The sequence below is a fragment of the Phoenix dactylifera genome, chromosome 11 (assembly GCF_051530095.1).
Source record: "Phoenix dactylifera cultivar Ajwa chromosome 11, Ajwa_hap1_PhDact_Kaust_v1.1, whole genome shotgun sequence".
In the NCBI taxonomy this organism is placed as follows: domain Eukaryota; kingdom Viridiplantae; phylum Streptophyta; class Magnoliopsida; order Arecales; family Arecaceae; genus Phoenix; species Phoenix dactylifera.
In genome coordinates this window covers 22,489,652-22,511,784 of record NC_143200.1, presented here as the reverse complement: position 1 = coordinate 22,511,784, position 22,133 = coordinate 22,489,652, and the positions used below count along the sequence as shown (strand labels likewise).

General features: G+C 39.7%; 2 pseudogenes across 1 annotated transcript; one reads left to right on the top strand and one right to left on the bottom strand.

Annotated features, from left to right (window-relative positions):
- Window positions 1-1,635: 1,635 nt before the first annotated feature.
- Window positions 1,636-8,857, bottom strand: LOC103706496 (protein KINASE OF THE OUTER CHLOROPLAST MEMBRANE 1-like; annotated as a pseudogene). The gene is made up of 5 exons (XR_015971350.2): window positions 8,718-8,857; window positions 5,638-6,040; window positions 5,425-5,516; window positions 4,853-5,326; window positions 1,636-2,797 (listed from the first exon to the last, which is right to left on the bottom strand). The product of XR_015971350.2 is annotated as a protein KINASE OF THE OUTER CHLOROPLAST MEMBRANE 1-like (transcript).
- Window positions 8,858-12,199: 3,342 nt separating this feature from the next.
- On the top strand, window positions 12,200-16,039 carry LOC149751654 (uncharacterized; annotated as a pseudogene).
- Window positions 16,040-22,133: the final 6,094 nt, after the last annotated feature.

The window sequence follows — 22,133 nt, the reverse complement described above, 5'->3', positions numbered from 1 at the left end:
TGTTTTGTGCTTGTGGTAGGCATATGAGGTGCGCATGGGGAGGAAAACATGGATGTCTATGATCATGTGAGAGGAAATATTGATGGCTGTGACCCCCCCATCTAATAAACACCAACTTTTATTTGGTGCACTCTCTCTCTAATGCAGAGGTTGAAAATTGAGTATGTAATGACAAGGGGTATATTTAGGGTTTTTCCATCAATGGACAGACTGCTGCACCTCATCAATAACGCTTAGGGCCATGGTTGAAGCCCAAGCAACCAGTGGTGCTTGGGGATAGCCACATGAGCGCTTCATGAGTGCCTTTGTTTTTGCATCCTATCATGCAAGGAAGAATTATGCTTGCAAACCAATTGGTTGGCAGAGGGGTGCCATGCGTGTTTTAAATTCATAAATTTGCTATCTGCTTCTGGTTTGTATGTTGTAACCCCTCTGGGATGAGAGGTGGTGGTATGCACGTTTTGACAAAGAGGGGCTCGTAATTCACAATCATAAGACCATTTATGTTTTTACATAGAATTAGGAATTCATCTTGGGTGGCACAATCTCATGTGGCTCCTTATTCTTTTTCCCTATGCAATGATTTATCATGATCTCATCTCTTGCAGGGAAATCAACTCCAGTTGCTTCGTTGAATAATATTTGAGAATCTTCAATATGACCCAAACCTGAGCCAGTATTCTAATTCAGTCTAATTTTTAATCTTAACCCGATCCATGCATCATAAAGAAAAGGACTTGTTAGATCCTATTGGGTTGGGATTTAGTAGCAGCATTACTCATATTGGGAAAGTGAAGAAAAAAAAACTGTGCTTGGAAAGTTGGATCAGGTATTTGTTTTGTTGACTCAAATTAGACCGAGATGACTTACAAGCCTGATTGGATCTAGCCCGATCAGAAATTATAAGACCCTAACCCGAGCCGGTATTCTAATTCGGTCTAATTTTTAATCTTAACCCGATCCATGCATCATAAAGAAAAGGACTTGTTACATCTTATTGGGTTGGGATTGAGTAGTAGCATTACACATATTTGGAAAGTGAAAAAAAAAACTGTGGTTGGTCTGCTATAGACCTAAAACTTCTATTTTTCTTGCATTTAGTATCTCGCAGGATATTTGTTTTTTCCTCCTTATTATCCTTGCGTTTAGAGCCATTGGCATAAAAGTGGGCCGAGCGAGTGCCCACTTCACCGAAGTGGCTTTAACTCTCTCTGGGCCGAGAATATGTTGGGCTTCTTTTTCTCCTTAAATTGGGTCAACCGGAAAGTCAGTCCTCCTGCACTTCAAACCAATGAAATGCTCGAAATGGACTCTCTGGTTGAACTGAATATGGATGCCGAATCACGGGACCGTTGGATCGTGCAATGGTTGCTTCGAGATCTCTGCAGATGACAAATGGAAAAATTCGGAATGCTTTGAGAGCTGTGCGGGGCAACGAATGGCGGCTACATCGAGAGTCTGTAGATAGCGTGTATCTAATCGAATTAATTCTCTTTCCTTTTTTGTCACCTTTTTTCCATCATGCCTCAGGGAAAAAATTAAAAAAAAGCTGTGCAAAAACCCAATTCTAAGACCGTCAAGGATTGGAGAAGACCCTTAATTTGCTTGAATGAGAAAATATTAAAACAATAAATACAGGAAAAAAGAAATCAAAAGTCATATAATATATAAAAATGTACCACCCAGATCATGACCGGAACTCAAAAGACATTTAAAGATGAAAAGATTAACACTTATATACATATATATATATGGCAATCAAGAAGAGTTTTAGGGTTTGTATATCCATGAGTTTATTTTAGAAACTAAAAACGCCATACCACAGCTTCAAGTCAGTTGAATCTGGATAATTATCTAGCAGGAGCAACACTTTCTTTGAAGAGGATGTTTGCCACGGATGGGGGTAGCCATGCTGCATCACTACCACTCTGTCCATCCTCCTGCTGCTGCTGAGATTCCAAAACCTTTCTTCCACCTTGATCTCCCCACAGTACTCTTGCCGACAAAGAATCCCAGTTTCAGCGCTGCAAACAAACCCAAAGCAACAACCAGTGGCCTCACAGCCCAATGGAAATCCTCAAGGTGTCGGTACTTATCAACCATTCCTTCGCACGTACCGAAGCTCACCACCTCCCCCTCCGAAGGATCCGCAAGGAAGCTGCGGACTTCTCCAAAGCAAAGCCTACCAGGAAATTCGACAACCAGGCACCCATTCTGAAGAACCTGTGAGATTCTGCCTGTGGCCCATTCCCCACCTCTCTTACGTGGCCACTCAAACCTGGGACTAGATACGGTATCTTTCAGCCTTAAGAACTGACCCACACGGTAGGCCTCCGCCATCTGAATCTCCGAATGTTTCCCCTCCCAAAGAGTTTCCATCCCAACAAAACGAACAGTCACCGTTCCATCTCGCTCGACGCCATGGAGGATGCCGACCGGAGACTGCTTCTCGTCTTCCTCCTTTAACCGTACCCAGTCGCCAGAAGCAAAGCCATAGGTCACCCTCTTCACTGTAGAGGAGTGCACCCTGAAAGGATCATGAAATCCATGGACTCTTACGAGCACAAAACCATCAGGATCCCCACTGTTTTCCATGCCGACCACGGTTCCCTCTACGATCTCCATGCTTGCTGACCTGAAAGATTTTCTGGACTTCCTAGAGCGCACGGTATCACCCACTTGAAGGTGGTCCTTTAGAAGGGACCAATCAGTGTAACCGATACGGCTCGATCTGTCTGCCACCTGATTCTCAGAATCACCCCAGCTGTTGCTATCACTGGAAACTGCATCCTTGCAACTGAAGGGACATATAGCAAAACTTTAGTGCTCTAAAGATGCAGCACTGGACAAAGAATATCAGAGTAATTTCCTAACATTTTATAGGAAATGCATGCAATTTTCTATTCATGTACAAGTTCAGCTATTTAACATTGATATCAATCAAACCGAAGCTCTAGGAGAAAATAACCAAATGCTAAAATAATGTCGGACTGAGAGGATGTGAAAATGAAACAAGGCTTCTAAATTATACTCTTTGCTTCCTACTGAAATCATTAACATTCTTCTGACAGTGATACTATATTGTACGTACGTGATTATTCATCCCAAATTGATTAGATCGTTTCTGCAAGATAGAAAAACCCATCGATGAAAGCCCCGCAAATGTAGTATACCTACTATATAAACAAGAAACAGTTCCCTTATTACAACAAATAATATTTAAATGAAAGTGTCCTTTATCATATAATATTGCGCAGTCAAAATGACGTGTGGGATGGTCTTATACAATTTCTTGATAGTTAAAATGTAGCATGCGGTGCAGTAGTCTTAACCATATTTTCCATAATTAAAACCCTTTATATAAGAGATGCCTACGGGAAAAAAGATTGAAAACTTAAGTTCATCACCAGATATGGTCAAGCTCAGCTGGAGACTGCCTTGCTTATATCCAAACCTTAGCTCCAATGTTATTGCAAGTAAATAGCAATCATATGAGACCTGCAGGATGCTACCTACAAAAGGCATTCATGCTAATTTTTCTACACTAAGCTTCAGACAGAACTCAGCAACAGCAACCCCTTCATTGAAATATTTAAGCTGAGAATTTGTCCAAGATAATCATGGGCTAAACTGGAACGGCTGGAGGTCAATCCAACAAATATTAGCATAAGCTGAAGGTTCAACTTCAAATCTCACTTTTTCTTTTTGGAGCAATACCCAAGATTTGAACCCTTGACCTTCAAATGTCACTGTTTCTGCTACAAACATAGAAATGTGGAATATCCTTTTCCTTTAGTTAAATTCTCACGATCAAAGAGAATCTAGGCATCATTTCAGCCTATCCCACAAAAAACATGAGCATAAATAATGGCTCAACAATATGGTGCAGTCTTTGTGACAATCACAAAACCACCTTTTGTCACTGCCAGAAAACTGCTTCTTCAGGTGCAACCATCCTCAGTATGGACATGTCTGTACCCTATTAAATACTCTGATGCATAGGTTGTAAAAACAGCTGCTGGACAACACATCATAAATGACACAATAAATTTTCTAATTTGATTTCTTATAGAATCAGAGAAAAGTGAAAGTGCTCTGGTCAGATCATGCTGGGATTGCATATCTAACATCTAATTTCATCATCCCATCTCTCATCATCTACTGTTTTCCCTGACAGTCACATAATTATTTTCACTCTCACTATTTGCTTCTGGAGATTTTCACATGCATCTAACATCTAATTTCATCATTCTATCTCTCATCATCTACTGTTTTTCCTGATAGTCACATAGAAACTTACACTCTTACTATTTACTTCTGGAAATTCAATTTCGCTACCTTGGCATCTTCTATCCTCGTTATGAATCTTCATATGCAACAAACTCTAGTTGGGGGCACGAGGAAATCTGCCCTCTCCAGTCTACAAGTGGTGCATTGTCATCCTTTCATCTCTTCTAATACATGACATCAACACCTAATGCATGCGTAGTCTATAATAATTGGGCTTTAAAACTAGGTGAACATGTTCCATTTATTTAAAACAACAGGACGAAGAAAAAAGACTCAGCCCCCGGCATATATAAAATGCTTTTTGCACACTCAAATTAACACTGCATGAATGTGATGAAATGCTGAGTTCTCCAACCATAATCTAAAACTTGTTGTAAATAACTTGCTGATTCAGATTAATATGAAGAAGGATTTATGCAAGCATATAATTGGTATTTAGTCTAAAAATCTCTCAGTGAACCATGAAAGCAAATGTTAGTTTTTCAATGCCTGCACTTTTATTCACAAATGAAGCCTTGCACGGAAGATGCCCGTGAGAGGCCAAAGTAGCTGTAAAGCTTACCTTTGAAATGCATGTAAAATGTCTGATATTAGAGGGCGATTTTGGAGGTCATACTCAAAGCATCCATAAAGAACATTTTCCACTTGAGGCGGTAAGCCACTTGGAATGTCTGGTTTTTCTTTCTTTATCACAATCAAGTGATAAATTTCATCAGGTGACTTCCCATGCCAAGGCTGGATACTGCTCAACATTTCCAAAATACTGCATCCAAATCCCCATGAATCAGTTTCAAAAGAAAGCGGACCCCTAATGCTTGGTTGCCATTGTTCAGGAGCCATGTAGTTTGGTGTCCCAAGCCTCTGAACCAAATCTGAACTTGGCAATGAAAGTCCAAGCAATAATGACGGGATACCAAAGTCTCCTAGAACTGCACGGTCATGTTCATCAAGAAGAAAATTACAGGGCTTAATGTTGAGGCTTAAAATTCTTCTTGAGTGGAGTTCCAATATTCCCTGAGCCATATCAACACCGTACCTGTTGGAAGACAGATGTCAGCACAAGATAAGAATTCAAGCACATAATTTTGTAATTCATTTTAGAAAGAAGCACTGATGTTAAATCCACATTATCGCCTTAAAACATCAGAGAGTGCAAGCCTTCCGCCTTTAAGACGAGCCATCTTGTCACCAATTGATCCCTCATATAACTTCATTGCGATGCAGACCTGGAAAGACATTTCAAGACGCCAGACTTAGACTTTAAGTCTATAACTTGATGACAGAACTAAAATTCCTCTTTTGGAGCATCTGACATGCAGATAAATCCAAATGTAAGCACCTACTTACCCTTCCATATTGAACTGAGACTCCATGCAAAAAGCAAACATACTGTAGTCCATGGCACTTAGAGTATATTTCATCAAACTTGACCAAAAAAAGGTGAAGCTGATCATCTTTAATAGGATATAACATCTTGACAGCAACCTCATGAGAGCGATCATAATCTTTGGTACAATGATGATGAGTTGCTACCCACACATCACCGAAAGGGCCTCGCCCTATACGGTGTGTCAGTTTCAGCACATTAGGATCCATCCATGGGCTAATTTGGTTTGAGGTAGATATAACAGCTCTGAGATGATCTGGATCTCCCTCAAACAACATGAATTCAAATGATTCAGTAGCTTGAGAAGCAGCAGCTTTTCCAGCCATGTTCCTCGTTGAATAAAGTATGAACTTGAATGGCTACCTGAATAAATGATTCAAAATAGTCTGCAATTCACACTACACAAAGGTAATTTAAGCTACAATATACACATCCAACAAGAAATTTACATGAACAAGCAAATTGTGACAAGTTTTAATTTAAAATCTCTGGCGGATTTATATTAACCATGACATATGATACACTTGTTTTTCATATGGACATAAGTGAGTACACTATGTTAAATGAGAACATTGATTTCCAGTTATAAAGGATGTGAGTTGGAGAACTCAAGGTCATTTCTACTTTTGCAACCAATGCTTGTTCTTGGATTGAATCTCTTTGCTATTGTGCTTTAAAATCAATAGTGATGGCCATACAGTTCATGGTCAGTATACCATACTGGGTCAGTACAGCAAGCCCTGTACTAGCTGGTATGTGATTGGTACTCAAACCTTGATGTAAACATTGGTGCTTACATCTCAATTATGTTCTCAAACTGCAGAAAGAAGCATGTCTGTCATTATTATTTTAGTTTCATTGAATGACTTCTCACTTGTTAAGCACAAAAAAAAAAAGGTGTGCTGCATCAATGATGAACATGTAGATAGCCGCCAAGCAGAAAACAAGAGCTCTGCTTTTGAAACAGCACACGTCATATTATTGCACAATATGAACTTGTTCTAGCCAACACAAGCCAAAAAAGAATCTGTTAATGGCAGTGGTGATGCACTACACCATGCAAGATAATTCAATAAATCCCATGCCCAGAAAACCATCTATCATTATCTAAAACCCAACCCTTTTGATACTTATCACCCTCATGTCCAATAACTATAAACATGAAAAACCATCACAGATCTCGGTGACATTCCTGTCGCAAAATTCAGTACCAGCTCAAATAAACAAGCCACATAAGTTAAACTGGTTAAGCTGGTTAAAGTGCCTCTAGGAGTGCATGAAACATTGACCAACATATAGCAGAGTAACTACCATAACTTATGTCACATAGCCAATCAGAAGCCATATCATTGTAGCAACTTCCACTCCATCTAACACCAGTACATACAATTAAAACAATTCAATCTATGGAAATCTTGCAGGACTTATTTAGGAAGCAAAGTTAGGGCATGCTTGGTGTTGCTTCTGCTTTATAAAAAGAGAAGGAGAAGCCGGAAGCTAGGTTTTCTAGCTTCTCCTAAAAGCTTTTTTTTTTAACTTTTCTTCTTGTTGAAGCACTTTTCATGTAATGTTAATAAACATTTAGTTTTTTGGGAAGTTCTTTTTTGCTTTAAAGCACAAAAACACTTCTTTCAATGCAATAATTTAATCAGATAGTAAACAATGAAAAAAAAAGAAGAAGAAAGGAAAATTAATTAGCATGATACCACCATCAGTTCAATTTATAACATAAAGAAATAGCAGCAAATAATTAAACTAAAAAGAAAGAGAGAGGCTTCCAAACAAAACGACAATTTTTTTTTCATGAAGATCACTGCAAACGGATGCCCTACAAATTTCTTCTAAGACATATAGATAGATTGATTGATTTTCTTTAAGCATACCACTAACACTCACCCTGTCTTATCAAGAAAGCTAGTAAATTGACATAAAGAGGAGAATTTGCAGAACTAGGAGAACCTAAAGGTAACATATTTGAGATCTTCCTCCAAAAACTTCTTTTTCATTTTTGTTGCTAGCTATTTTCTCCAGACACAAGATAAAATTCAAGATCTATAAATTAGGCTGAAAACAAATCACATATAACCCCACCATAATTTTTCTCCTCTAGATACATATGTGCACGTTAAAATTAATGTAATATCTAGATACAGATAGAGCTATCAACTATGAGAAACAAGGTCCGCAATCTCGATACTAGGTACTGTATCAGAATCTTACCGTTTCAGTAAGGTACGATCAGTACAGTCAGTACAGTATGCACCTTGTACCAAGATAGCCCTCTTAACCATTTTTTCTCACTTTTTATTTTGATGCATCTTAATATAGGTACTCCTCAATACGGGTCAGTATACACCTCGGTACACATCTTGGTACACCTCGGCATATCTCAATACAGACGGTATGGGGCCTATTCCGATCCAAACTTAAGAGTCCTATTGGTTCCAACCCTGTACCGTACGGTATGCCTCATACTGAAAGGAATAGGACAATACAACAGTCCATGATCAAAAATATAGTTCCTTTTTTCTCTAATGACGCATTGAGGCTTCAACTCTAGTTATGTATTAGTTTTATATTGTTTAGTTTTGTGGCTGACATTTTTAATTGGTTTTATTGATTCATTACAACATACTTTTGTATTGGACTTATACATGTTTGTGTTGGAGATAACAGAGGTACTACAAATCAGACCTGTGTTTTTATTTTTAAAATAAAAAGATAAAAGCGACGCCAAACGCGCCCTAAGAGAAAAGAATCATAAAAGCAAATTAAAAAAAAAAAATCCATCTCCAAACTGAAATTTCCAGACAATCCACAACCACTCCATACAATAAAACTCATCAAAAATTTAAAAAAAAAACATAACATGCAATACACAAATCGGCAACAGATTGAATTCAATACGATGACCACCCAAAATAATCAATAATAGTGTAAACAGAAAAGCAAAAAATCTACCAGCATGGATCAAATCTAGTTGCAAAAACTAACGCAATCCATCAAATAACATAACGGAACAACAACAAACTCGCCTCACCTAAAATAGATTCTTTCCCTTTCCGAACTCCTTCCAAGTGCCGTCGACGAATTGATCGACAATATATACGAAGACAAAAATAAATTAAAAGATTCGTAGAAAGAAACTAATAATTTAAGACGCCCATCAAGAAGAAGGGGAGGAAGAGAATGATTAGGAGGAGAAAGAGTTGGAGAGGGGATGAATTCTTGTAAGGGAAGAAGAGGAGTGGACTCTGTTTATATAAGAAAAAACGCCCGGGGGAGGGCGGGTGGAAGAGGAGGATGTTCGCTTGTTGGTTGCTCTGGGTGCGTGTGTGGGTATCGCACCATCCAGCGCAATTTTTAATGCAAAAGAAGCCATTATTTTTTAGGATCTTTTCCTTGATGGCGGATATAAACACCCTTTTTTTTCGTTACCAAAAAAAAAAAAACCCTTTTTCTTTATTTTATTATATAATTATATTCTACTTTCCTAACTCTCCATGGCCTTCTTCCCGAAACTTAAGGACAATTAGTTAATGTCACGTCACGGTTAAATAAATAAACAATTTAAGTGATTAAATAAGGTTCTGGGACGTGGTCCGTCGTAACGGTGGGAAGTGCTGGAGAGCTGTTTGTCGAAAAGGAAGGGTGTGTTTATCATTATCCATGGTTTTCGTATCGTGGACTGGCTTCCGTGCCGAACGTTTAGAGACCCAAGGCAGCCTTGCTAAGAAATTAGATCGCTGGTTGTGCCACGTCGGATGAGGGGAAGGCCGCGCATGGAACCGGATGTTAATTTTTTTTTTTTTTAATGAATGCCCTTTTAAATACCGAGTTTTACATAAATACCCTTACCAAATTGATATTTACACATAGACCTTTATAAAACACTTGTTTTATTACTCTATTTTTTTTCTTATTCTTACTTTTGCATATATAATCATTCCATTTAACACCGTTAAAAAATTAACAGTTTTGAATTAAAATAACTAAAATGCTTTTAATAGATAGATGTGTAAACAAATATTTATAAGACAATCGTGGTGAAGAACAAAAAAATAATTTCAAAATTTTATTTTATTTTTAATTAAAATAAATTTGATTTTTATTAATGATGTTAGAAGAACTGTTATATTAAAGACATTTATGAAGAAGAAGTATTTTAAAAGAGTCCAAAAATGAATATAAATTTTTAAAAAGTATGCACGTAAATTTAAATTTTTAGAATGATATTCATGCAGAAAACTTAAAAAAAAAACAAAGAGCGCACACCATACCGCGCCTCAGACCCAAAGCCGTGGTCTGGTGACTGAGGTTGTGGCTCACGTGTAGGGCTAGATGAGTTCGCGGCTTCCATTTTACCCTTCATTGGTGCCTTGAGATTCACTCTTCTCATTCCCTCAATGGATGCATGTGTACGTAGACGGACTAGAAGGTTTTGCAACCTTAAGGTAACCCATACCAATACCTATTTGCCTACACTGAATCATAAATATATTACATGTATGTGCTGGGAATGACTTTAGCATGACTAACTCAGGAGCATTTGGTGCATGGATGGCTACGAAACCATCGCATTATAATTTACATCGTTCTTTCCAGTCAAAAAGAGTATTTATGACTGCTAATGATCCTATCAACTTGAAAAGAAAAAAAAAAGTTTGGACTTGCGTATTTTGGCCTTGTGGATTTTTCAGCACATATGATGTTTTTTTTTTTTTAAAGGATGCACAAGTCTTAGAAAGATGGCTATGACTCCATTTACCAGTGAATTCATCGAAATAGGTTGGACCTGCAGAATCAGGATTTTTGAGGATTTTATTAAAAAAAAAAAAAAAAAGCCGCAGCAAACGGCAGCATCAGCTGTACAACGGAAGAGTATTTTTTTTCAGACATTTTTGAGGATTTTACGTCGGAATGTTAGGCGAATGAGAAATGCCGGATCACGTAATGAAATTTTGATAGGGAGGACTAACGTGGCTGATATGTGACAATATCAGCATCCTGAAGATCTTCTTCTTCCTTCTTCCTCATGGCCGACAAGGCAGCTTGAAGGCCGACTTCAAGGTTTCATGCTCAGTTCAGCATCATCAAAAAGACGAATCTCTGCTCACCATCTTTTCTAGTTTCTGTCTTTGAAAGCAGTCTCTCACAGAAGAACCCTGGCAGCTTTGGTTGCTCCATTGTCTCCATTGCAAGCATCTGGCTTTAGCTTCTTTAACGCTGATGTGATAGAAACAGAAATTAAAGTAGCTTTAGTACGTGAACTATGGACATCAACAGGCATGCGGACAGGTTAAAAACAATAACGCCACCAACACCGATCCATCGCCGTAGAAGGCCCAACAATCAAACTAACGCTAATCAGTTCTTTATTCAACTTGATTTGAGATAGACATGGATGGCTTCATGATGTACCCCTTCCTATCATTAGAAGATTATAGGTATTTATTTTTCTTGAAATAAAGATCCATGACAGCACCAATTGATCTAAAGGCGCAAGTCGCTCCTTTCTGTGCACAATCTAAATGAAGAAGATGTGCCACTTCGGAAAGAGAACTGAATTTTTTTCTTCTTATTTTCATTGCTATCTTAACTACAACATGGAAGAGAAGAACTAAAGGTGAACTTAAATTAGAGAAGACAATGCTTGCTGGTTATGATTCTGAACCATGTAAGCACCCAAGTAGGTAGAATAAGGCCACAGATCCTTTTAATATCCATTGAGTAAATCTTAATTTGCTAAAAAATGGCAAAGGAAAAAGATCGCAACTGTAAACAGATCAACACCCTTTGTAAAGATCATGTACTGCTGATGCAGCTACTTTGCTAAAAGCTGAAAAGGAAAAGGATAGCCAGGCACAGCAGAACCATAAAAAGCAGCAAGACCATTTCAAGACCAAAGTAAGTTCTGAAGACTATATTATTACCTTGTACACAGATCAACACCCTTGGTAAAGGTTATCAACAGTTGATGTAGCTTTCAGGCTAACATGATTAAAGTTGAACTCCATCCTCTAATAAATCTGAACCAATCCACGATGACCACGGGGCTTTTGCTGGAGCTTGTCCGGTCGGGGACCTTCTGATTTTTATGTTCGCCGGATTCTAAAAAAACAGTGGAAGAGAAAGAGACACAAAGTTCTCGAAGAGAGAGAGTAGAGAGAAAAATTTACCGACTAATAGGATGTGTAAGAACTACTAGGTAATAACTCCACGTTATGAACTTGGTGACGATCGACCCAGTTAGACAATAATTATAAGAGATATTACCTAATGGGTTGTTCACTATAACAACCCTTTCTTCCTCCAGTGGTATCTTCGCTGGAAGCTAACGAATTGGTTGCAACAGATGAGTCGATCTGTTCTCCCACAGTTACAGTGTTTATTTGTTCATCTATATAACTCCCATTGTAACAGTTCACTGAATGAATAAGAAATCATCTTCTCTTCTTTCTCTATATGGTATTAGAACCACCTTAAGTTCCCACGAACAACAAGGATTCTTGGCTTTATCTCATGGCAGACTCTAGCTCCTCTACTCATCCCATATTGCATACCCCTCCTTCTGCTAACACCACAACTCCCTTAGTAGCTGTGAATGCATCCTCACAACTCCTCTTAAGCTCACGCCATTGAACTTTCCGTCTTGGCGTGCTCAGTTTGTTTCTCTTCTAATTGGTTCTGATCTAATGGGGTATATTGATGGCACAATTTGACGTCCAGCTGGTGTCTCCTTCTCTCAAAATGATGCTTCTTCTGTTGTCCAATCTCCCTAGTTACGGCAAGACAAGCTGATCCTCCATGCCCTCCTTTCCTCCGTCTCTGAGACAGTCATTCCACTCATTGCAACGTGCGAAACTTCTTATGAGGCGTGGATGACCTTAATTCGCATGTATGCGAACAGATCTCGTTCCCGCAAAAAGTCCATGTCCTTGGCCCAACGAGGAACATAGACTGTTTGAGGACCCTTGCGGGCGTATGTTTAGTCCCATATCGGTTATTCGCTGGATAGATCTTGGGTACTTATACAGGATCAAGGAACCCAAATAATACCTTCCGGCTAGCCATTTTGGGTGAGGTCCTGAATTGACTTAAATGGTATCAGAGCGGACCCGGCCCATAACCTATGTGGACTAGGGGACACTGCAGCACGGATCCATTGGGGCTGACCACAGGCCAATCGTGGTGTTTGTGATTAGATTTGAATGGATCTGAATCCTTAGCCTGATGAGGACGTCAGGGCTTGAACGGGGGGAGTATGTGAGGACCCGTGCGGGCGTGTGTTTAGTCCCACATCGGTTATTCGTTGGGTATATCTTGGGTACTTATACATGATCAAGGAACCCAAATAATACCTTCTGGCTAGCCATTTTGGGTGAGGTCGTGGGTTGTTACAGACTGTCACAGAGTTCTTACAACAAGTTAAAGGCTTTGCAGATGAACTAGCAACCATTGACTCTCCCTTGTCTCCCGATGATCTAACCCTTTACATTCTGAATGGTATGGGTTCTGATTTTCGTGATATTGTTGCACCCATTCGTGCCAGAGAGAAACCCTTCTCCTTTGAAGAACTTCATGATCTCTTAATGTCCCATGAAGCATATCTTCGACGACTGGATAGTCTAGTGAATCCTTTGGTGGTTATTGCCAATAACACACATCGAAAGCCTACCTCCAACAGGCCTTCTTTCCGTCAGCAATCTCGTCATCTTGCTCCTACCAGCCAACGACCATCTTTCTCCAAACATTCTCGACCACAAATCATCTGCCAGTGGTACGATAAGGTTGGTCACTCGGCTCGCACCTGTCGTCAGATGCTTAAAGCTAAAGCTGGTGATGTCCATGCCAACTGTACTGCCACTTCTCCTACGGCTGATCCAAAGAAATGGTTGGTGGATTCTGTTGCCTCAATCTCACAATATAATGTCGGACCTAAGAAACTTATCCATTCATTCTAAATATGATGGCACCGACGAAGTGGTCATTGGTGATGGCTCAGGTTTGCCTATCACCCATGTTGGCAGTGTTGTTCTCCCATTTTCCTCTCATATCTTTAAACTTCATAACACCTTATGTGTTCACGCTATACACAAAAATCTCATCTCCGTTCATGAGTTTACTAAAACTAACAAGGTCTCTATTGAATTTTTTCCTTGGAATTTCTTGGTGAAGGACATGAGAACGGGAGTACCACTTCTAAAGGGCAACTGTGAGGATGGAGTCTATCCCTTGAAGGTTCTCTCCATGAATCCATCATCCAAAGTCTTAGCTTTTGTTGGTGAGAAAACCTCTCTTTCTGGTTGGCACCGGCATCTTGGACATCCAAGCTCTCAAATCGTTTCTAAAATTGTTCATCTTCATTCTCTTCTCGTTTCCCATCCTTCTGATGTTTCGTCTGTGTGTAAGTCGTGTCAGTGCAATAAAATTCACCAACTTCCCTTTCGTTCTTCTTCTATTACTACTACTCAACTGCTTGAATTTGTTTATGCTGATATCTGGGGTCCGACGGCTCATGTGTCCATTGATGGCTATCATTATTATGTAGTTTTTGTAGATCATTTCACTAAGTATTGTTGGCTCTTTCCTATGAATCAAAAGTTTGAAGTCGAGCAGATTTTCATTCAGCCTCGCACTATATTAGAAAAGCAATTTGGTAAACCAGTTAAAAATCTTTATTCTGACAATGGTGGGGAGTTCTTGAAGCTCAAACCTTACCTTGCCACAAACGGTATAGGCTGGTTTACCACTGCTCTTCACACGCCTCAGAGAACGGCACCTGTGAGCATCGTCACCGGTATAATGTTGAAACCGGTCTCACTTTTCTCCATCAGGCTTCCATGCCTCTTAAGTTTTGGTCCCATGCTTTCCAAACCGCGGTTTATCTCATTAATCGCATGCCAACTCCTCTTCTTCAGTTCAAAAGTCCGTTTCTTGCACTATTTGGCTATCATCCTAATTACAAATTTTTCAAAATCTTTGGCTGTCTCTGTTTCCCTTGGCTCCGACCGTATACCTCTCACAAGCTTCAACCTCGGTCTAAGCCTTGTGTCTTTCTTGGCTATTCTACTCATCAGAGTGCATACAAGTGCCTGGATCTCTCCACTTCCAGGCTCTTTCATTCTTGGTATGTTGTTTTTGATGAAGCCACTATGCCATTTGCCTCTTCAGGCCCTTCTGTCCCTCTTCCAGGTTCGGTGCCACTCTCACCTTCGCAAGTTAACACTGACATGTCTCTTTCGGTTGTCTCTCCAGTGGTTGCTTCCCTTCCAAGTGTCTCTCCTGGTTCTTCCTCTCCTTCAACCAACTTCGAAGCATCTCCTGCCTCTTCCTCCTCTCCAACTACACTTTCGGGTTTGTCTTCTTCTGACCATCATTCTTCTACATCTCTTCCACCTCCCCGATGTACTATTTTTACTCGGTCTATGAACAACATTTTCAAACCTAAGCAGTTCTTTTCTGTCACTAAACATCCACTGCCAACGATCATTGAACCAACCTGTGTGTCGCATGCATTAAAGGATCCCAAATGGTGGGCTGTAATGTCTACAGAGTTTACTGCTCTTCTTCGCCATGGCACTTGGGATTTGGTTCTTCCATCTCCCTCGCAGAATTTGCTTGGTTCTAAGTGGGTTTTGCAGATCAAGCGGCTGTCAACTGGTGCGATTGATAAGTATAAAGCTCGTTTGGTTGCCAAGGGTCTCCATCAACGTTCGGGCGTTGACTACTTTGCCACATTCAGCCCAGTTAAACCAGTCACTGTTTGCTTAGTTCTCTCTCTTGCTGTTCAACGTGGTTGGCCCTTAAGATAGCTTGATGTTAACAATGCCTTCCTGCATGGTACCCTCACTGATGAGGTATATATGGCTCAACCTGCCGGGTTGGGATCGTTGTCTGAAGAAATCCATTTACGGTCTCAAACAGGCACCGCGATCGTGGTATCGGAAATTATGATCCTTCCTCTTGGGTTTGGGTTTTGTTAATTCCTGCTCTGACTCGTCTCTCTTCATCTATCGCACGGTGGGTGTTCAATATTATTTGCTAGTTTATGTTGACAATCTGATTCTTACTGGGAATCAGTCCCAATTTCTGTCTCAGGTTCTTAATGATCTTGGCAAACAGTTCTCCTTAAAGGATCTAGGGCCTCTTCACTATTTTTTGGGTGATGAAGTTATTCCCACAAAGCAAGGGCTGTTCTTAACCCAGCATAAGTTCATCCGGGATATTCTTCATCGAGTTCATATGGAAGGCTCCAAGTCTGTCCAAACTCCCACGGCTACTCGCCCCTCCTTACATCTTCAGGATGGCACTCCTTCAGCAGATGGCGTTGTATATCAAAGTACTATTGGTGCACTTTAATACTTGGCTCTCATACGACCGGACATCAGTTTTTCTGTCACCAAACTTGCTCAATTTATGCATCAACCATCTGAAACTTATTGGACTGCGCTGAAGCGTCTTCTTCGATATCTGAAGATCACCATCTTCCACGGTGTTCTCCTCCGGCTTCTTCATCGTCTCTTAATCTCCATAGCTTCTCTGATGCTGACTGGGCTGGTGATCTCAGTGATAGAACTTTTACTTCCGCTTACATCATCTTTCTTGGTTCTTTGCCCATCTCCTGGTCTACTCGCAAACAACGGGTTGTTGCTCGCTCCTCCACTGAAGCAGAATACCGGGCTTTAGCCACTGCGACGTCTGAGATTGCCTGGATCGTATCCTTACTTGGTGAGCTTGGAGTATCTCTCTCTTAACCACCTCTTCTACAATGTGACAATATCGGTGCAACCCTATTAAGCCTCCATCCCGTACTTCACTCGCGAATGAAACACATTGCTATTGATCTTCATTTCATCCGTGATTTTGTCTCCAAAGGGCTGTTGAATGTCTCTCATGTTAGCACCCAGGATTAGTTGGCTGATCTTCTCACCAAACCACTTGCTCATGGTCGCTTTCAGTCTCTTCGGTCCAAGATTGGTGTCGCCGATGGCACCCCTATCTTGAGGGGGCGTATAAGAGATATTACCTGATAGGTTGTTCACTGTAACAACCCTTTCTTCCTCTCTCTTCATCCCGTGGTATCTTCGCTGGAAGCTAACGGATCAGTTGCAACAGATGAGTCGATCTGTTCTCCCACGGTTGCAGTGTTTATCTGCTCATCTATATAACTCCTATTGTAATAGTTCACTGAATGAATAAGAAATCATCTTCTCTTCTTTCTCTATAATAATGGCCGAGCTAGCATAACAGCTGTTAAGATCATGGTTATGTTCTTAATCAAACCAAATCAACACTTCAGCTAGCACCAAGGTAAAGCCTTTCAGACAATACCGAGGTCAAGTACTTCAGATAATACCAATGTTGAGTTGGCAAATATTCACTTATCAAACCTCTAATAGCAAAACTCGTGCATTATAGGAAGATCCTCTGAAGGATGGTGGAGAATACAAAAAAAGGGGAAAGAAAAAAAAAATCATTTGTACCCCCATAAGCCTGTAGGATACGTTCGGAGAAACGAAGGAGGGTTCATTTTGGTAGGAAATCGAACATAGTGGGTGATCATGTTGATAGGCCACATAGGACAAGTCTTTCAAGAAAGAATTTCCATAAAAAACGTAGAAATCGCCACTCTAGAAGCTGACCTTGTGGACTAGTCCCTAATGAAGGGGGAATACAACCGGACAATGACAACCAGTCTCTTTGGAAATTTCTCCATATAGAAGTCGAAAGCGGTAAGAGTAGTGACTGAATGCATCTTGGAGAATTTTTCTCATGCTCAGGACGTTAGCTGAGCCCCACTATGTACAGCAACCTGGTCGTTTCTTGTCGCATTCGGTGATGAGGCTTGTGAAATGAGACATTTGACGATTAGTTTTTTTTTATATATATAGTTTCTGCTTGATTTTTTTTTTCAGGAAGAACATTTGAAATTAAGGATCAAGGTGCCAGCGCACGGATCCAGCTTTGTATCATTCGCAGAAAAAATGATATCACATCTTGCACAGCTTGCAAAGCACTGTGATAGATGTCATGCAGGCTATATTCTATGCTCGTGGGCCCAAGCCACGGGCCACATATATAGTTTAAGGGATTTTTTTGCATGAATATCCTTCTAAATATTGGATTTTACATAAATACCCTTCCAAAATTCATACTTGCATGTATACCCTCGTAAAACTCTATTATTGTACAAAATACCTATAATATAACGGTTGTTCCAACGATGTTAAGAAAAATCATATTTATATTAATTAAAAATAAAATAAAATTTTAAAATTATACTATTGATCTATTTGTATGTCTACCCATTAAGGGTGTTTTAGTCATTTTAATTTTAAACTGTCGCTAGATAGCATGGGTATATATGCAAAAATAAAAATAAAAAAAAGGTTAGAATGACAAAACAAATGTTTTACGAAGGTATACATGTAAATATGAATTTAGGAAGGATATGCATGCAAAATTCGATATTTAGGAGGGTATTCATGAAAAAAAATCTTAGCTTAAAGCACGCAGTAGAAGCACCGCAACACCCCCCCCCCCGGGAACCCCTTCCTCTCTTTCCAATCTTCTTTTGGTATTCTGTTGTCCTGATCCTAGAATACATGTTCTTGATGTTCTTGACATGTATAAGCTATTCAAAATCAAAGCAAAATGATCAAAATTGTCCTTTAATCCTTGATGAGGAGAAATCAGGGTATAGAATGTGTCTTAAGTCAATTTTATTCATAATTGATGATGTCTTGTCCAAATAGTTGAACAATGCTCTCTCTCTCTCTCTCTCTCTCTCTCTCTCTCTCTCTCTCCCCCCGCCCACGCATGTGTGTCTATGCATCACGCAGCTTCGTGATTCACATATAAAAATATACTAATACTTGTTTTCCTTGATCATTGTTTTAAGGTTGCCGAGCAGTTTCAGTGTTGTCCACCATGATATGTCATACTATACTGAATCGGATTGTATAGAGCATACTGTACCTTATCGATTCGGTACCGATTTATGATACTTAAGGTGTACCGAGTGCTGGCCATATACTATACTGTACTGATTAAAGTAATTGTAACAATCCAAGACCTCATCCAAAATGGCTAGCCGGAAGGTATTATTTGAGTTTTTTGATCCTGTATAAGTACCCAAGATCTACCCAGCAAATAACCGATGTGGGACTAAACACATGCCCGCACGGATTCTCACATACTCCCCCCGTTCAAGCCCTGACGTCCTTGTCAGGCTACGGGTTCAAATCTAATCACAAACACCACGATTGGCCTGTGGTCAGCCCCAATGGATCCGTGCTGCAGTGTCTCCTAGTCCACATAGATTATTGGCCGAGTCTGCTTTGATATCATTTGTAACAACCCAAGACTTCATCTAAAATGGCTAGCCGGAAGGTATTATTTTGGTTTCTTGATCCTGTATAAATACCCAAGATCTACCTAGCGAATAACCGATGTGGGATTAAACACACGTCCACGGGTCCTCACAATAATAGCATGACACTGATACTGAAATGGTGTATCTTGTTGTCCATAATGGTTGCAATTTTTTTTTGTTTTCTGGTTTTCTTTGCAGGCCTTATTACTCCTTTAATGTACAAAGGCATTTCTGTTGAACTCCACCGTTTTTTTCTGGACACAATCCTGAACTCTGCATTCATACACTTGGCGCGAGGCAATGTGCAGTTTTGGTTATGTACTTACAAGCCCTTCATTGGTGCTGCTCTTGCAATTGTGTCACCTCTTTCTGATGCATCAATCCACCTGTGGCATTGTAGGACCTTTTTTTTTTTTACACAGTTGTATTTGGATGATTTGGACTTCCTTACGATCAAGTGAGTCCATTCTTCACATCCTGGTCGTTTTTCCAATCTATTTTACATTGAATAGTCTAAAATTTTTCTATACTTCTCTGCAGCTTAATGCCATTGGGCAGTGCCTTGGTTTCTGTTGCCCCGGGTTGGATTCCTATTGTAAGCTCAATGGAAGTCGTCATCAGTCAGCTGAGGCCCTCCCAGAGTCGGTTCTTTGTCGCGCCCCGACTTGAGATTGCAAGCCGGAGGTCACGGCAGCTCCCGCATACTCATAGAAACTCTTCCAACAAACATGCAAGACATCTCATAATGATATCATAATGAGACAGCAAAAATAATTTAAATAATAATGTTCAAATTCTAATTAAATAACAGAACTAAAAGTTCTACAAAACTAATAATATTTCAAAATTTTGCATCAACTCTAAAACAAAATCTAGTCTAAATAAAGATGTCAAAATTTTGTCTCTAATCGCTCTTCCATGATAAACCCCCAAGTCGAGCTAATTCTTCGATTCTATAAAAACAGTAAGAAATCGTATAATGAGCTAGACAACTCGGTAAGTAATGAATACTTTAACTAGACAATTCATATGATGACATAAATATAATTACAAATTACAATGAATCAATATAAAGACATAGTCAATTTCGTTTCAAAAAATAAATTTATTAAAATCCATATCTTTCAAATTATAAATCCGATGCGAAACAAATCACAATCAATTCAACAGCTTTAGACTATGGCCAAACTTATACTAGGCCAAAAATAAAATACCACACTTATACCCTGCAGAGTGGGCCAGAATACTACACTTATATCCTGCGGAGTGGGCTAGAATACTATACTCATACCATACAGAGTGGGCCAGAATACCATATTCATATCCTGTGGTGGGGCCAGAAGCAGAATGAATGAGCTCAATATATAATAGTCAGGGTGTTAATGCATAACCCCCAATTGGCAGAATTTAGAACATAGTCAGACTGAGAGTTAAAGTCTGATACATAGCAAAGTTCTTTTTACAAAATAATGCATATATATTATAATCTAATAAAAATATGCATACACGATGTAAGAACAGTAAATAATTTAACAATAGTTCGAAAAATATTACTCCAATTTACATATCCATTTTTCATTCAAATTACCATCTCGTAAAATTCATAAATCACATATAAATCCATTAACAATTTATTCAATGTAAAAATAATATTATATAAATAAAGAATCTAGAAAAGGTAGATCATTACTTACCTTACGAGCGAACCCAAACTATCAATCCAATAAATTTTAAAAATTCTTCTTAGATCCTGATATTTAAAAATTATATTTTTAATTAGAATTTATCATGATTATTCCAAAAATAGAACCCTAATTTCAATATCCTCATAAGACTGATCTAACGAAAGTGCCTGGCAGCTCAGATAGTCGGCTCAAGATAATTTCATCAAATCAAGCTTGAACTAAGGCATAGATGGTTCAACATAGATTGGGGGGTGATCAAATCTAACAGTATTCAGCAAGGGCTATAGTGGGGGCTGACACTCCGCCCGATGATCCTAAATCAGGATCCTTCACCTAGGTCGATCCAAAAATCACTAAGGGTCGTACTAATTATGGAATCCAATCAACCATAGTGAAAGAAAGTACAGATAGAGAGAGAAATAGGAAAGAGAAAGGTGGAAAGAGGGAGAAAGGAGAGAGGAAGAGAACAAAATCTCTCTCTAGCCAACAAAGAAGAAAGGAGAGCGAAAGGTTGCCACAGGTGGTGCCCGAGGTCAGGGATCCACGGCCAACCAATAGGCGACCAGCGGCGACTGGCAGCCAGTAGCACCAAAAATAGTCAAAAATAGAAGTTTCGACCCCTCAAGTCATGAAACAGCAAATTCAGTGGCTAGATCTCCAGCCATGACCACAGGCCACTGTGGAGGAATATAGGGAGGCCTCGGAGACAAGAGCCGGCGGCAAAACCTGCCGAAAAATAGAAGAAGAAGGCTGGTTTTCACAAAAACAGGAAAAATAGGGGCTTTTCTCCTTCTCGGCCAAATTCCGGCAATCACCGGTCGAAATTGAACTTCCAAAAGTTGCAGAAGATGGAGAGAAGGGTTATCTAAGAATTGTCGAGTTCTTACCTAGCTTTCCGACGTTGAATGATAGCGGCAGTGATGCGACACGGTCGATGATTGTGGAGGAATTCAATGAAAAATCCAGTGACATGCTTCGATTGGGGGTCTGGGTTCTCCGATGGGATCGAGAAGAAGCTCATCGGGGCTCTAAATAGAGCTGAAGAGTGCTGGAATCCGGCCCTTGGTCGAATTCCTTCCGATGAGGTTGGGAGGAAGAAGACATTTGGACTCTTCTTCCCTCTCCGCATGTGCGATTTATTTATTATTTATTTTTTTTATTTTTGGGCCAAACTGACTGGGCCAAATACTCTAGGCCGGTCAAATGGACCGAGCCCGGTTACTGGGTTTCACAGTTCTAACAAGAATTTTGCAAGGAAAATTCTCACCAACTTCTTTCATAAGAAATCAAATTTTGATCCTACTTGGCAATGTTGTTCTTTCTCCCTCTTTTCCTTTCAATTTTTTGCTAGAGAGTGGGCATGCCTATGGATCAATCACTAAACTAAAACCTA